Source organism: Psammomys obesus, unplaced genomic scaffold, assembly GCF_907164565.1.
Source record: "Psammomys obesus unplaced genomic scaffold, mPsaObe1.curated_primary_1811, whole genome shotgun sequence".
In the NCBI taxonomy this organism is placed as follows: domain Eukaryota; kingdom Metazoa; phylum Chordata; class Mammalia; order Rodentia; family Muridae; genus Psammomys; species Psammomys obesus.
Window position 1 is genome coordinate 31,134,241 of NW_026596057.1, and position 13,336 is coordinate 31,147,576.

At 40.3% G+C, this 13,336-nt stretch overlaps 1 pseudogene; it reads left to right on the plus strand.

Moving 5' to 3' along the window:
- The first annotated feature begins 6,373 nt into the window (after positions 1-6,373).
- Positions 6,374-13,336, plus strand: part of LOC129689292 (60S ribosomal protein L23a-like) — a 51,387-nt pseudogene continuing 44,424 nt past the window's right edge.

The following is a 13,336-nucleotide window of genomic DNA, read 5'->3' on the forward strand; positions in this document are numbered from 1 at the left end:
TTGTTTCAAATGAAGAGAAATTCAGTCCTTATTTGTTTAAGAGAAAGACAAAGAATAGAAAATGTTTGAAAATAAAAATGTGCACATTATCCAACCATACAAATATATGTGTAAGTATGAAGTCAGGTTGGAAGATCTCCCAGCCAGGATCCTGCAAATGGCTTCTCAGTCGTGAGCTTTCATATATGCAGCTAGATGCCTTGCCAGCACAAATATTGTTCTTTAACAGAGTTAAGTATGTTTTCACTTAACAATCTGTGAATGTGCAACAAATATCTAAGAAAGCCATTCCAGTTTGTTGCATTGGAATTTTGCAGTGATTTTTAGTATTTCATTCTTTCCTGTAAAAGGAGAATTTTACCTCTATGTTAAATTTATGAATGAAGACACATTGTATGGCAGAGTGTGGTGGTGCACGCCTGTAATCCCAGCACTAGGGGAGGCAGGGGCAGGCAGATCTCTGTGAGTTCGAGGCCAGCCTGGTCTACCAGACAAGTCCAGGACAGTCAAGGCTACACAGAGAAACACACACAAAGAAAGAGAGAGAGAGAGAGAGAGAGAGAGAGAGAGAGAGAGAGAATGCATTGATATTTGAATAAAGTTTTATTCGACAAATAATGCTGCACATTAACTAAATCATAAACTCCTGTTGCTGTTTTATGCTTCTAGTCCTATGGATATGGGTGTGGCTCGCTGTAGGACCTCTCTCCTTTGCTCCCTTTATAGCAGTGCTGTAATGAGATGGCTAAAGTGCAAACGGGCTAGTTCTGAAGTGACCCTGACATAGGGAATGCTTCAATGCTCAATGTGCCTTAAATACAGATCCAAGTCCTTTGAAAAGAGCAGGATAAGTGTATGCTTACTTAAGGTAGGTCTGTATATCCCATAGCAGGAAGAGGACACCAGCTGGTACCATCTCCACCTTCCAACACAGGTCTCCTCATCCAGGAATCAGGGGACCAGCTCTGATTTCAGAGTTAGTCTGTCAGTGAGGAGATACTTGAACTTTCCTTATTTCCCCCCTTTTGCAGTCGAAATGACTGTCATCCGCCAACTCAATCTCTCAGTGACACACTTGCCACCATTCTTAACCTTGTGCAGTTTCCATGCAATGGACACTGTGATTTATTCATGATAAACATCACGTGACTTCACCTTTTCTTCTTAACATATTGAAATTTTCTTAATCAGCTACAAAATCCAAGCTAACGTGTCCTGAAAAGGCTGGTTGTTTCTGCTCTGTCTGTGCTCCACTGCACTGTGCTCTGTTTCAGGACACATGCCCCTGAACTGCCACCGGGACCTTGCACTTGATCCTTTGCCTGAAGGGAAGTTTCTTGCCCATAGACTCTGCCACAGCTAGTTCTTATCATTCACTACTATGGCTAGTTTAAGGTTCCCTCTCCAACAGGCCTTCCAAGTTCACCCCATCGAAATGATGTCTCCTCACACTCTCACGCTGGCATTCCTGACATCATTGATTGTCACTTACTACTTCTTTAAAGTATGCGTCATGACTTAGAATTATCTCACAATCTTTTATACTTGATATCCAAACACATGCATGGATCATATAAAGACCTTAGCCTGGACACCCCAGCTCCAAACCCATTTTCAGACAAGAATTTGCATGCAGGCAATTTGTTTGGAAGGAAGTTCTTTTTTTCTATTTTTATTTTTTATTAATTACAGTTTATTCACTTTGTATGCCCCCTGTAGCTCCCTCCTACCTCCCCTCCCAATCCCATCCTCCCTCCCCCTTCTCCACCCATGTTCCTTCCCAAGTCCACTGATAGAGGAGGTCCTCCTCTCTGGAAGGAAGTTCTTATATCAAAAGAGTGGGATAGTGCAAACTGCAATGAGGAAGGGGGAAAAAAAAGGTAGCAAAAGATGTTTAACCAGTTCCTGGCCACTGAAAAAAATCTGGGAGTCAAACTCACTGGGGCTTCTAGGTCAGGTAATACAGGACTCCCACTGAGTGCCTGCAACACACACTAAAAAGCACTTTATACTTTTCTGGTCCCACATGCTGTGCACACACGAATTTTCACAAGCATCCACTGTCCTCGCTGCAGAGAAGTCCTGCGTAGTCAGCAGAAGTCATGTCCAGGAGCTGGGTCCGAAGCTGCAGAATTTATCGGGTGGTTCCCTGAGCATCCACAAGGACAGGTAACAAGGAGAGAGTAAGAGCAGCCCACGCAGAAGGCTCAACGTGAGTACTTTCTTTCCACTATCATCTACTATCTAAAAACAAGTCGGCAGTAGGGCATGGGTCGTTTCAATGTGAAAAGACATTTGGCTAAATGAAGGTTTTCGGTGGAAGGCTCGTGTCTCAAATAGAGGAAGCATGTGGGCCACGGCAGAGAAGGAGTCTGGAGAAGTGTGTGTTTGTATAGTTTTGCAATTTTTGTCAGTATGAACTGGACATAACTTCAGTGTCTGGATAAATAGGTAGATTAATGAAACATTGAAAGTTGGCTAAAAAATGTTCTTAGTAACTAACTTATTTACCTTTAGAAGACTGAAAGGAGTATTTGAATATTCAACCATCAGAAGGATGTACAATCTTTCATCACATCCAAGAAAAGCTGTGTATGCAGTTGAAACACTGGGCTATTTCCATACTAATGCTTTTTAGAACGAAAGTGGAGTGAAGCAAACAAACAGGAGATAGGTCTCTGTTTTAATAGTTCCGTGAGTTCTAGAGCCAGAAAAACAAAATTTACTCCTGTATACCTTGAACTTATCAAGTATCTAAAACAGGACTGACCATAAGACTGATGCTCACTTACTGAAGTCGCCCTTGACTGACATTCCTAACTGCTGCAGTGGGCTCTCCCGGTGTGCAGCCCGCCTCCCTTGAGGGACAGCACTCTTGTGACCTAACAAATAGTCGACTGTTCTTTAATGTCTTCTCGCATGTTAGCTTACCCGCTCACTGTCAGAAGAGAAGATACTGTTCTCCCAGCTCTGTCTCCAGGGTTTGTAGCACACCTGCAATGTCCTGAGTACCCATGATTGCTTGCTGAGTGAACAGATACATCCTTTACTTCACTTATTTGTATTTTTCGATGTTCTAATCAGAATACTAGCACGGTCTCCTCCCATTTAGCAGGTGCGTTCCCAAGGGTCCAGGAGTAAAGGGTCTCCCCAGATGGCTGAAAATCTCAGGTGCTATTCTAATTCTTCTGGTCCACTTATCACAACACTGTCATCTGTTGACTTTAAGGGATCTGAGAAGATTGAGAATTGCCTTAAAATCCCAAGTAATGTATTCTAAGTAGTTATGATGAATAATGTTGTAGTGTATGTATTTCCCTTTTAGTTTAGAAATAATTGTATGTTAGTTTTCATTTTTGGAGAGAAGTCTTATTGGATAGTTGTTTTTCTTGTTGTAGTATAAACTCTTTTTTAATGATTTTGCTTGACATGTGAGAATATAAGTAAAAAAAAAAATAATAAAAAGAAGTAAAATGCAGGGGTGGGCTAGATGGCTCGGCAGCTAAAGTTGCCTGCTGCCAAAGCAGCACATGAGTTCTATCCTTGGAATCCATGTGGTGGAAGGAGAGAACTGGCTTCCTCCAGTTATCCTCTGACCTCCACGTGTATGCTGTGGCCTATGCTCCCCTCTACATACAAATTAAATTTAGATGAGATATTTATGTTATTTGATATTTCCTCCCTCTCATTGGTAGTTTTCTGGTACAGGAATCCAGCAAAATCAAAGGCAAAAATGCCAGCCTGGTGGTTAGTGGATGTCTTAGAGTTTCTATTGCTGTGAAGAGATACCATGGCCACAGCAACCTTTATAAAAGAAAATGTTTGATTGGGGCTGGCTTACAGTTCAGAGGTTTGGTCCATTATCATCATGGTAAGAAGCATGAAGGCCTGTAGGTGACATGGTACTGGAGAAGTAGCTGAGAGTTTTATAGGCAGATTGGCAGACAGCAGGGAGAGAGAATGAAATTTTGGGACTGGACTGAGCATCTGAAACCTCAAAGCCCACTTCCCAGTGACATACTTCCTCCACCAAAACCATACCTTCCAATAGTGCCACTTCCTATGAGTCTTTGTGGGCCATTTTTATTCAAAACACAACAGTGGGTAAAAGATCCTGATTCCTGAATGGCCCAGAGATGGAGAAATTGTGGCTAAATAATAGGGCAATAAGAGAGACAAAACAAAACAAAACCTCAGCAAAAACAAACAAACAAACAAAAAAAAACTTATTTAGCATCATGCAGACCTCTTCCAATGTGCCTGCTCAAAAAGATAGAAAAGTGAAGCATATTTCAAATATTTCATCCTTGTATCCACTAGACTATCCTACCTGGCAGGCATGATGCTTAGGCACAGCCCCTACATTCATCTTTTAAAAACTATCAAAATCATTTCAAGTAGTTGTGAAGAGTCTCAAACTTCTTAACATGATTAGACAGAGGAGCTCATATTACTGGCAGGCTAAATGATGCACAGTCTGGTAAAAGTGGGTGAAGATGACACCCTGTTTAGATGATCAAAATAAGCACTTCACCAATAGAAAAAAAAAAAACATTAAGGAAGAAAAATGAGATTGAAAACATACGGAGTTGTTGAAAAAGATTGCATCCTTTCAAAGGATTTGGTGGGCTGGGAGGCAGCTCTGTGGTAGAAACCTTCCCTAGCATGTGCGCGGCCCTGGATTCTGTCCCCATCACTATAAACAAATCAAAATGAAAGCACAGTGGAGGTAAAGTATTGACTGGCCTTGAGGCTCCTTAAATATCACTTGGGCATGTGTCTCTTAGAATTCATACTCTTTCCGCCAAAGCTGCAGGACAAGTGAATTTCTCCGCTGCTCTAGTCTCATGCCAGCTACTTCTTTGAAGAAGCTAATCAAATCTCTTGGGCCACTGACTTACTCTATTGTCTCGAAGCAAATACAACACATTTTTCCTGGTCTAGACTTAAGTCAGTCAGTGGAGAGAACTCTGAAGACATGTACAAAGTCTCCGGTAGCATGCGAGCTCCTTATTTTTAGGCTACACTGGCTCAGTGTCTCAGAGAAATTGCACCTTAATTTTTAACCTTCAAAACATGTCTTGAAAAAGAATCAACCACCTCGTGACTTTTCTTTCCAGGACAAAGGCAAGTAAGGAAATCCAAGGACATATAAACAAGGTATGGATATTGAGTTAGGCCTGTCAATTCCATTTCCCTTCTGACTCTCAAATATATGCCAGATACTGCCACTTGGGAGGGGTGCCCTGCTGGGGTGCCCCATAATGACGAGGCAATGAGGAGACAAATTAGCTGTAAATCACATCTGTAAGGTTTGCTCCGTGCTTCTGGTGATTTGTCAAAACACTTTACCATGGAAAAAACACAAATGAAAACAACTTTTTTCTCTGTGTAAGCAAGACAGCACGCTCTGGGGGCAGTGCTGGCCCCCACAGTCAGTGATCGCCCTATAGGAGAGCTCCCTTAGCATGTTCCCTGGAGCTCTGGGAGCCTGCCTTCTTGCCCCATCTCTGTCATGTTTTACCCTGTTTTTGCGAGGCTCTCTTCCTGTTTCAAATTTAAGGCTTGCTCTCATGGACACAGCAAATCAGATTTATGTCTTTGTCGTACAAAATGAAGCAATTATTTTGCCTTCCAATAGATTGTGCTTCTCCTACACTGGGCCCCGGCACTACCCACTGTTGTCAGCGAGGCGGTGACACTGGGGAAAGCTTCATTAAGTAGAGCCCCGCTGTTACTGACCATTGATCCAGCAGCTAGCTCAGGTGCATTTGGACACAGCATTTTCTCCTCTTCTCGTTACTTCTCTCCAGGGATAACCAATCAGTAGAAACGACCCTTATGCCTAACATTCTGAGAGGCAGAGAGCAGTTTGATTTCAATTGCCAATCTGCCCACTAGCTTGGTAAATCAAATTTCAACCTCCTACAGGCAAAAAGAGCATGCAACCTTCCTAAACACCCCAGTGCGTGTCTATATAAATGGAGTGTCTGAGAGCTGGTCTTTTTTTTTTTTTTTTTTTTTTTTTCTACCTTACATGACACAGATCGTTACAGGAACTTAAAAATATGTAGCCCAAATGTATTCACTCTCTAGGAGAGAAATTGTAAACTTCAAACGTACCATTGTTTCCTGAAATGTATTATACAGCAATCAGCTACGTAAAATGAGCAGACCTAAGTTTTGTCCTCATTCTCAGAGAAATCACACCCCCTTCTTGAGTATTTGGTGGTAAATGAGGAATAGTATAATTTTTGAAAAGTTGATCTCTACTTAGTCATTAATCTGTGCTGCTTATATATATATTTTTAAATATGAAAGTTTCAGGTGAAACAGCACTTTTCTCTGCTAACAGTAACTGCAAAACAGGACAATGGTCAGAGATCTGAAAGCTAAGCCTACTGCCAAACCCCTTGGTCATGCAGGTGTGAGCTGGGAATGCTCTGCCAGCCTTCTGCATACTATCCATTCTCTAAGTGTATCCACCTGTCCATGGAGCCATGGCCATTTCCTCCTCAGCGTTCCAGGGACGCACCGCAGTTTAACGACAGAGGTCCAACAGCTCTGCCTTTCATGTTCTCTCACTTAGGTTATGTGTCATTAGAGGTTTAAACCCAGGTTTTAAAACATTCAGTTTCACATGATGATACTTTTTATTTTCAGCTATGTTACTCCAATTTTGAAAACCCAGATATTTAAAAGTAAGATTTCCTTTAAAATATCAAACACAAGTCATTGTTCAAAACCACTGCCATTACGCGTAACAAGTAAAAGTTGTTTGGGTTATGGAAATAATAAAAGTGATCTATAACTCAGCATGTTGTTCTTAGGAATTCTCTCCTTCCACCCTTCCTTTTCTTCAAACACTTCCCTCTATTGAGACTAAATATTTTCCAGGAAAATTTATAAAAATTAATATAGAATGTTATTTATCTTTGACATTACACCCCAGGAATTTATCTGTTACCAGGTTTTCATGTTGAGGAGCTAAGTTTTTGCATCTTTCAAAGTCTTTTTAAACCTACTGTATTGTGAATTTTTCAGCTCTCACTCCTAATGATGCACCTATTAAATAATTTCAGGGTTTCTATTTTATTTGCCTACTTTTAGTCACATATGGCTGTCCTTGGATTTAATTCGAATTTGGTCTATGCACCTGTTTTGGGGAGTGGCTGATAAAATACTATATGTATTTTTCTAGAAATAACTATTTTTTGTTTTTCTTTAATTAAATTTTATTTTTTATATTAATTACAGTTTATTCATTTTGTAGCCCAGCTGTAGCTCCCTCCTTCATTCCCTCCCAACTCTACCCTCTCTCCCTCTTCTCCTACATGCCCCTCCCCAAGGCCACTGATAGGGGAGGTCCTCCTCCCCTTCCATCTGACCCTAGCTTGTCAGTTCTCATCAGGACTGGCTGCATTGTCCTCCTTTGTGGCTAGAAATAACAGCTATTTTTAACTTTTACGTTTTAATTCCAGCTATAAGAGTGAAAATTGCCAGATATTGCGGTGAGAGTTCTGTGTGTATCGCATTGCAGTCGGTAGGCTACACAAATTTCTGGGAGCAGATTGTCCTGCACTCTGCAAATGGAAGCTTTCTGCCTTACCACATCAATAATAGAGGTGGAAACTTCACATTTCTACAGGTAGGTACATTTTTATATTATTTTAATTTACATGAATCACTAGTCACTTCTGCAAGCACTTTTAATCAGTAAGGTTCTGTAACCTTCCTCCTCTTATTGGCAGAATCTACAGAAATATTTAATGGGCAAAATTAGAGGCAGGGGTAGGTAGTGAGGAAGCAAAAGAATATCCAAGAAAGAATATCCAGTTCCAAAGAATGTAATATAAATTAATAATAATTCTCTAAGAAAGCGTATCCAGCCCCAAAATGTTGTAGAGTTAAAAAGTCTTCACATACAGTAGAGACCAAAAATTGAGAACTAAGTTGACTTCAAACATGAAAACAGTGTCTATGTATATGATCAGAGTGAAAGCTATGAAATACACACTGAAGAATTTTTTTTCATGGTCTTTGAGAGGAAATTCCCTTTCCTAAAGTCAGGTAGAAGTTTGATGCTTGAAGTCAGGTATCTATAAGGACATTTGTTGTCTTTCTAACTTATTTTAACATACATTAGAATCCATTTCTACACGGAGAATATGGTTGAGGTTGTGTCATCAAAAGCCAACTAAATTATTAAAAGTAATTAAAAATAAATCATTATTTCAGCTACATCAGCAGGGTTCTACAGACATGTAGTTGTATGTCTTGTGAAATGACAACCACTTTAGCATTTTGTATAAATTCCAAATATAAATTATGCCCTTTAATTTAGCAAATGAAAACACACGCTTCATTTCTTCATTTTTGCAACATAAGCTCATCTAACATATTATCTATGTCTGCATTTAGTTATGCTTCTGTGTAAAAGTTTACAAACAATCAATTTTCCAAAACTGTGAACCTTCAGAATTTAACCCCCTCTGTTGCTTCTTTCTATCTTTGCCTGGTTTGTTTTTGCTTTTATTTCCTTCCACTCATTCCTTTTGTTTTTCCTAAGCAATGTTGTGGGAACTCTCATGTCAAAACCAAGTCTTGAATGCTATTTTATTTCAGTAGGAAAAATGTTCTGAAGTTATACAAAATGAATTCTATTTTTGTGAAAGGTATGTTTAGTAGCGACAAATATTGGAGGAGTCGTTGACCCTGATGACTCAGAGACGATACAGAAGAAGGTGAGCACCTTAACGAGAGCCTCAGTTGGATCTTAAGCATCTATAAGTAAGCTTTTACCAGTTTAGGAATCCCTAATTCATAAATTGTTCACCTCATTAAGACATGAGCTAAGTCTAAGGAATGTACGGTTGTAACAGTGGTGTTTAGCTCAGTGCTGGCCTGGGATAGTACACTATATTTCTTCATTTTCTGTTGCTGCTGGGGTATACAAAAGATATAAAGATATTACCTTGATATTTTAAGATCAGAATTTCCATTGAAATCTCACAGGGTCAGCCCCTCTATGTTTGTTCTGGAAGCTGTACAGGAGGAAATGTTTCTTTGTACTTCCTTAGTCTTAGAGGCTTCTCATGGCTCCTGGCCACTTCTTCCATTTTGAAAGCCAGAGAGAAGGTCTCTTTCTGCCATTTCCCTGACTTTTCAGCTTCATTAGGGTCTCCGCTGTTTAAAAAGCTCCTATGTTAACATTGGGCACAACTGGATATAATCCAGGCGACTTCTTCCCAGCCCAATGTCCTTAATCTTAATTCCATTGGCAAATAAGGCAGTATTCAGAGGCTGAAAGGATTTCAAAATGAGCATCTTGAAATTTTACCAAGTATTAGTTAAGTGAAAAAAAAAAGACTTTGGAAAATGTCTCATCAATTTTTTTTTTTTTACAAAGAATTTATTTGCATTTTAAGTAATGTGTGTGAGTGTGTGTGTATGTCAAGGTTCAGGTGAGCACAGGTACCCTTGAAAGACAAAGGCATCCATGGATGTCCAGGAACTAGAGTCACAGAGCGTTGTGAGCATCTAATGTAGATATTAGGAACTGGTCCTGCAAAAGAGCAGCAAGCACTCTTAACCACTGAACCACCTCTCCAGTCCCAAGTCTCATTAATTTTTTTAAAAGATTTATTTATTTATTCTTTATACAGTATTCTGCCTGCATGTGTGCCTGCATGCCAGAAGAGGGCACCAGATCTCATTTTAGATGGTTTTGAGCCACCATGTGGTTGCTGGGAATTGAACTCAGGACCTTTGGAGGAACAGCCAGTGTTCTTAACCTCTGAGCCATCTCTCTAGCACCTGTCTCATTAATTTTGATTACCAAACCTGATTAGCCACTTCTAAAAACATGTTGAGGTCCACTGCCATCTCCAAGGAATGACAGCCATTTCCCCCAGAATCCCTAGTTTTGTTGGATGTATTTCTATTTCTGCCATTTTTACTCTGTCATGTCTTTGGCCTGCAGGTAGGAGTCACATCCACTAATGAATGAGAATGAATGGGAGCATAAGTCAGCCTCAGGCTCTGAAACAACTGAACTTCAAAGTTTCACATCTTCTAAACCATTACCAGTGTTGATTGGTTCTTCTGAAAAAGAAATATCTTTCCAAGCAGAAGACAAGTGTTCCTCAGTTTCCCAGTGTCTACCAAAATAATTCACTAGCTGATAAACCTGAAAAATATGAATTTATTATGTGGCCTGTGGATAGGCCCAAGAATGGTGATTTCCCATTTGCAGTCATCAGAACAGTTTCTACATTTGGCTCTCACTAGCGTAACATCTGGTAAATTTCCCATGGAACTGGAAAATTATCACTTCTCTCTGTGATAACTAAAACTCTTTATAAACATTTAGGCTAATTTTACACTTTAGTACCCATAATTTACTAATAACCAAACTCTTAAGAAGAATTTTAATGAGGTTGAGGTGGTTGAAGAAGGAGGAGGAGGAGAAGGACCTGGAAGAGGAGGAAGAAGGGGAGGAGGAGGAGGAGAAATACCTGTATATCTGGGAGGAGTACAAGGCTTTGGGTAGTCAGATCTGTTGTTGACAAAATAGATCAAGAAGAAACATCACAGGATAAGAGGACAACTTGCATGAAGTTGTTTTCTCTCTTTCTAACCTGCGTAAATCTAGTGCAATTAATGGGATTATGCAATGACAAGTCTGAGATCATTCCAGATTGCTTGCACAATGAACTGAAGGTACCTCTGTCTTGTCCCATGAGGAGGAGCTCAAGATTAACTCTCCCCAGGTTCAGGGGCTTCCTCTGATATTCAGCATCCCAAGAGCTCTGAGTTCAAGACTCGTTGGAAGATGGCATTTCTGGATGACCTAACAAGCAACTGAAACATCTCATCTAGTCTGCTGGAAACCACAGACAATGTACTCCCTTGGACTTGCCTTGTGAAAGGCAGGTTAACAGTGTACCATCTCATCATTACAGGAAGGTGGACCTTTACTTACAGAGTGAGGGAAGATGGGCGAAACGTGTGCTTCTTCTTTTGCTGACTTTAGTTTTTGAGTCTTCATATCCCCCATAAATCCTCTTTCTTATTCCTACAAGTATGGATTTTATAAATGCTGGTGTATAATATTTGATGACTAATTTGATACCACCTTGCATGGATATAAATTAGACAAGTCTCTAAATTTCTACTGCTTGCTACTTAATCTTTTGGGGCTACTAAATCTTTTGAGGATCAATTTCCTCATCTATAAAGATGTCAAGATTTAAGCTGGGAATGGTGGAGCATGCCTGTAATCCCAGCACATTGGGAGGCAGAGGCAAGCAGATCTCTGTGCGTTCAAGTCAAACTTGGTCTACAAAGTGAGTACAGGACAACCAAGGCTACACAGAGAAACCCTGACTTAATACAAAACAGAGAAAAACAAAAACAACAAACAAACAACAGATATCAAGATTCTAGTCTTTCATGGGATGTGATGAGAAAGCTTTGCACAGAAGTACCCAATAAAAAGACACCATATGGTCATTGAGAAGAGGGAGAAGGAGAAGAAAGAAACAGACAAGGCAAAACTCTGCTTTGGGTTAAATTACACTATACATTGTAAACTACTTCTGTTTCTGCTGTAGGTTGCAGGAGCCATTGGAAAGAAGACAGGAGCAGAGGCAGGAACTAGGAACTGATACAAGGCAGCAGCTTATGTTTCCCTTCCTGGATATGAAGACAGGAAGTATGGAGACACTGTTTTAGAGCACACTTTCATGTTTTGTGGTAGTTGTCACTAACACTTGTGTTATTTGCATTTTATAAAATTGCATAAATTCACAGTCTCATTTTATTTTTTCTAGCCGTGTGTGGTGGATCTTCTTTCCAAAACTGCAGGCAGTCAGCCCCTGAAAGGAACGTAACTTTCTCACAGGTTAGTAGAATTAGAGTGTGAGCTCACATTCGTTTTAGGTGTGACAGAAACCCTGCCATCTGCCTCATAGTGACTGCATAAACACTTAGCTATAGGAAGGTCCTCTTTATGGGCCTACAGCTTATAGCAAGAACTATTTGGGCAAGTAAGTAAAAATAAATGTGGTTATTTTCAATCATTAATCAGCTTGTTGTTACAAGCTGACATTGTTGCATATACCTGTAATCCCATTACACGAAAGATGAAGGCAGGAGAGTCACAAGTTCTAGTCCAATCTTAGTCACAGAGTACATTTTGAGGTCAGCCAGGAAGACATGAAACCCTGCCTCAAGAGGGAGAGAGAGAGAGAGAGAGAGAGAGAGAGAGAGAGAGAGAAAGAGAGAGAGAAAGCAAAAAGAAAAGAAAAAGAAACAAAGTCATGGCTCATGTGAATAACAGTTTTCGTATTCTTATGGGAATTTTGTCAGTGCTAGGTGTGTTTACTGTGCTCCCTCTTATCCTTCACAGCCATTAGTCTTAACCATGAAACTGTTAATGGAGAACCCATGAAATTGCTACAGTTCTAGCAGACTGTACATGATTATAATGAACACGTTTTATGTTATCAAAACCGACAACCTTCAAATGAACTAAATGTTACTTGGGCTGTAGAGATAACTCAGCCAGGCGCTCACAGCAGTAGTGTGGGCAGCTGAATTTGATCTCCAGTACCGTTGCCAAGGCTGGACACACACGTGTGTGTCTGTAATTCCAGCACTGGGAAGCAGACACAGAAGCATCCTTGAGGCTGACTGCCCAGATGCTGTAGCCGCATCCATGAGCTCCAGGTTCAGTAAGAGACCTTGTCTCAAAAACTACAGTGAAGATAGGCAGATAAGACACCTGTCGTTTATCTAGCCTATACATGCACACACACACACACACACACAAACACACACTCACACGTACACACACATAGATATACATGGATAGACACACAAACACAAAATATTTCTATATGCTATTTCAAAGAGGAAAACACTTGCAATGTTTATTTACTTAAAAATATAACTCTCTGAAATACACAGCTAGAAGGAAAAAACCCTTAGTGTGTTTTACAGGGCAAGCTGAGCATGCTACTATCATGCAATGCCAGGGAGCTTGCAGTGGAAGGACTAAGAACAATATGGCCTTACAGAGACCATGGACAATGTTGGAGGATCTGGTCTGGTCCAAACACACTGAACTTGATAGGACAGAAATCAGGGAAGAGCCCTGAATACACTGGCACAGGAGATGACTTTCTGAGTGAAAGAGCGATCATGCAGACACCTAAGGTCAATAAGCAATGAATGGGACCTAAGGAAGAAAAGGCTGAGCATTAGTGACACATGCCTTTAATCCCAGCCCCTGAGAGGCAGAAACATACAGGTGTCTATGAGTTTAAGGTGT